This window comes from Adiantum capillus-veneris, chromosome 5, assembly GCF_014529385.1.
Source record: "Adiantum capillus-veneris isolate H3 chromosome 5, ASM1452938v2, whole genome shotgun sequence".
Classification (NCBI taxonomy): Eukaryota; Viridiplantae; Streptophyta; class Polypodiopsida; order Polypodiales; family Pteridaceae; genus Adiantum; species Adiantum capillus-veneris.
Window position 1 is genome coordinate 135086935 of NC_140935.1, and position 4111 is coordinate 135091045.

The window sequence follows — 4111 nt, forward strand, 5'->3', positions numbered from 1 at the left end:
AGGCACATAGCGTACTCAATGATCAACGACAATCAGAAAACCTCTTCTTCGTAGAGAAACTTAAATTCCTTCTACCAAACACATCTCAAATAGAGATTCTCGTGTCGAAATATCCTTGCGCGCAAAAAGGCGATCAAGAGAGTATAACAAACTCTCGTCTAGTTCCTTGGCATAGGTCTTCATCTTCATGTGTTATCCATGTACTCAAAGGTGTACATAATTCTTAAGCTGTGTTATAGTTTCAGTGAACCTAGGAAATTTCCTTCCCTTTGTAAGATCCTTAGAGCGAAGAAGCTCAACCTGGCAATTCCTTGGCTCGTTCTTAGAGTAAAACACGATCATCAAATAAGCTTGATGACCTAGGATTTCAATCCTTGGATTCCTCGAGCACGAGGAATCTCAAATATCGAGCAAGATTTTCCGAGCAATCCCTAAAACGAGCAAGAATGGCCAAGGCACACAATACAAAACAAAAACCAAACAAGATTTTTTAGGTGACTTCAAGAACAACAAAAAAAAAAACTAAAACAAGATTACACCTAATTTTAATGGTAAAACGACCACAACTTTTTCACCAAAAAAACCCCTTGAACAAGGGTTTGGTAGAATGTTTCCTTTGATGGGCTAGAAGAATTGGAACCCATACAATGGCATGTTGATAAATTAGAGGGGTATTTTGGCAATTTTCCCTATTATTTATTCAAAACCAAAAATCAGACAGAAGATGCACTCAGACGAAGTAGCTGGCTGAGTTACTGAGGGTGGCTCGGGCCACCCATTCCTTCCTGTGCCCTTCTTCTCGTACCCTTTCTTGTAAGGGTGATTTCCTTTCTTGGCCCACAACTCGGCCTCCTCACCTGCTTCTGCCCCAGCCGCTAATTTGCGCCCCACTTCCTTCGCCTCAGCATTAGCAACCCACCAGCATCACCATCGCTATCACCAGCATCACTATCACTATCGCTCCTCTCTCTCTCTCTCTCTCTCTCTCTCTCTCTCTCTCTCTCTCTCTCTCTCTCTCTCTCTCTCTCTCTCTCTCTCTCTCTCTCTCTCAATCGAAAAAAAAACTCTTTTTTTCAATTGAGAAAAAAGAGTTATTTTCACCATCGCTATCACCAGCATCACCATCGCTATCACCAACATCACTATCACTATCGCCCTCCTCTCTCTCTCTCTCTCTCTCTCTCTCTCTCTCTCTCTCTCTCTCTCTCTCTCTCTCTCTCTCTCTCTCTCTCAATCGAAGGAGGGAGATTCTAAGAAGTCCACGGAGCTCGAATGGCTGCAACACTCAAAGATTTATGCAGCAACACCGTCAAGTCGGGGGTGGGGGGGGATTGCGGGCTGATGTTTTGTGCGCCGTGCAACACTTCCCACCCAAGCTTTAAAATCCCCGTACTCACAGCCCACACCCGCCTTAGCTAAGGCTTGCTTGCTTTTTGGCCAATCATGCTAACCTTGCCTAAAGCAAACAAAAATCAAAGAAAAATCTCTCTCTCTCTCTCTCTCTCTTCCTCTGTCTCTCTGCTTCGACAATCCCACCGTCCACTTCTTCAAATTAAGGTTGAAGCAGCAGAGACACAGGATTTCTCAGAGGCTTACAATGTGTCAGTTGTTCCCTTCTTTGTTTTGTTCAAGAATGGCTTCTTGGTAAATAAATTAGAGGGCACCAACCCAGCTCAATTGGCTCAAAAGGTATGTGAGCTTACAGGCCCTAGAGGTGGTCAGAAGAAGACATCAGAAATAGAGGAAATTAGAGATGGAGGTAAGATGAATGGTTCTATTATGTCTGCAAATGACTCAGAGGCAGGCAGGCAAGGGTGAGCTTTTGCAAGAAAAGCTGAAGAGTCTTGTTGCCTTCAAGCTAGTAATTTTGTTCATGAAGGGCTCACTTAATGGGCCAAAGTGTGGATTCAGCCGCAAGGTTGTAGAGATTATAAAAGATACTAGCATCGAAATTGGAAGCTTTGATATTCTAGAGAATGAGGTGGTCGGGCAAGGTCTCAAATCTTTTTCTAACTGGCCAACATACCCTTTGTTGTATATTGCTGGTGAACTCATCGGTGGCTGTGATATTGTCACTAAGATACTAAGATGTAGAAGAGCGGGGAACTGAAGGAGTTACTGATGGAGAAAGGCGTGGTCCATAAAGAAAGTTTTGAAAGTAGCCTAAAGAGTTTGATAAATTCATCGCCCGCTACGCTTTTCATGAAAGGTTCTTCTAATGCGGCGCGTTGTGGCTTCAACTCCAAGGTGGTGAGCATACTACAAGAGGAGGGTATATCTTTTGGTACCTTTGATATTCTTAGTGATAATGAGGTTCGAGAAGGTCTGAAGAAGTATGCCAACAGGCCGACTTATCCACAGCTTGGTGAACTAATAGGAGGGTGCAACATATCATCCTGGAGCTAAAAGCAAGCGGTGAGCTGAAGGTAGAGCTCTCATAATTGGTAAAACCTTCATGAGTTTTGTGCATAATTTACACATTAAAGTACCCAGTATATTATAGAATTCTTGCAATGCACTGGACCTTGTAACTGTGGTTTTTTGTCATATGTTTATTGTGCAATATTTGAGAATTGTGGTCTCTCAAGCGTTTGAATCCTCCAACTTATTGAGGCTCGTTGTGGATTTTTATCATACTGTTGAACTTTTTAGCTCATTTCAATTCATGTAGGCTATTGGCACTCCTCAAAGAGAGAGAGAGAGAGAGAGAGAGAGAGAGAGAGAGAGAGAGAGAGAGAGAGAGAGAGAGGAGAAGCGAGGGTTTCTGTGTGTGATGTTGCAGCCACCCCATCTTGTCAACACTTTCCTCTCTCGTCGGCAAGCTGTGTAAAGTTGCCTCGCCATCACCACTACCTCTCTCTTCTGGGTAATGCAGGTGCTTTTTGGTACATGCTGTCCAATGCTCGGCTGTATCATGTAGCCTTGTTCCTACAGTATGGGGTGTTGTACCTGCAAGTGCCAGCCTCGATCGCTCAACCCCACCCAATCCCAATTTGGCTTCTTGCCATCGATCGTGATCCTTCGTGTTCCCATCGATTGGAATCTTGCCCCTAGTCTAGTGTGTGACTGCTCTGCGTTTTGCATGAGTTGGTGAATAGATGAGCAAGAAAGTGCCCAAGGCCAAACTCAAAACCACTCTCGAACCCGACCCCAAGCCCAAGCCCAGAGGTGGCGCTCAGATCCTCTATAGGGTCTCCTCCAGCCTGGCTCCCACCTTGCAAACCTCGGAGACCACGAGGCCTAATTCCCTCGAGAGAGTATGGGACTACATCAAGGCTCAAAAGCTCCAGAGTAGTACTGAGAAATCACAGATCTTATGTGATCCTCCCCTTAAAGAGGCATTTGGGCGAGACAATGTTAAGGTGTCAGAAGTGCTCAAGTACCTGAGTCCCCACTTGTCAACCTCTCATCTCTCATAATCGATTCAACGCAAAATATGGTCCGCAAGAATTGGTTAATGTGACGTAGCTCCAAGGAGATGAAGCAGCATTGCAGCGGAAATCAAGTAGTAAATCATGCAAGTGCAATTAGGAAGCGAGAGCTAATTGGCCATCCGATATTGGGAAGAAGAAAGAGGCATGAGCACGAGCTTGCACTACTATGTTATGATTCCTGCAGCTGCCAATATTTCAGCTAATTACAAGTAGTAGTACTAGCACCAGTGTACAACATTCAAAGAGCATAATAATTCATTGCTTATTAGATATGATGTTGATCATCCACTGCAAAATTGCAAAAAACTCTCTTCTAAAAGATCTTCTCACAAACAATCGGCCATAGAGCGTATGATAAGGCCTATGATAGAATGGAATGGGAGTCCATACTTCAAAGTCTATATGATATGGGTTTGGACAGACACTTTTTCACATTCCTTTTTGGGAATGTGTCAACTAGAATTTCAGTTAATGGTACTCTTACAGATGTTACTCCATTGCATAAATTCATAAGACAAGGGTGCCCACTTTCTCCTTTTCTCTATGCTATCTCATCCGTTAACTTGGATTGGTATGTTAAAGATTTTATGCAGTAGGGCAAACTCACTGCCATAGATATACCTGGCTCTATGAAGCAAATGTGCCTCCAAAAGTTTGTTGATCATACCAATGCAATT

General features: G+C 43.6%; 1 pseudogene; it reads left to right on the forward strand.

Moving 5' to 3' along the window:
• The first annotated feature begins 1272 nt into the window (after nucleotides 1-1272).
• Nucleotides 1273-2441, forward strand: LOC147458146 (monothiol glutaredoxin-S11 pseudogene; annotated as a pseudogene).
• Nucleotides 2442-4111: the final 1670 nt, after the last annotated feature.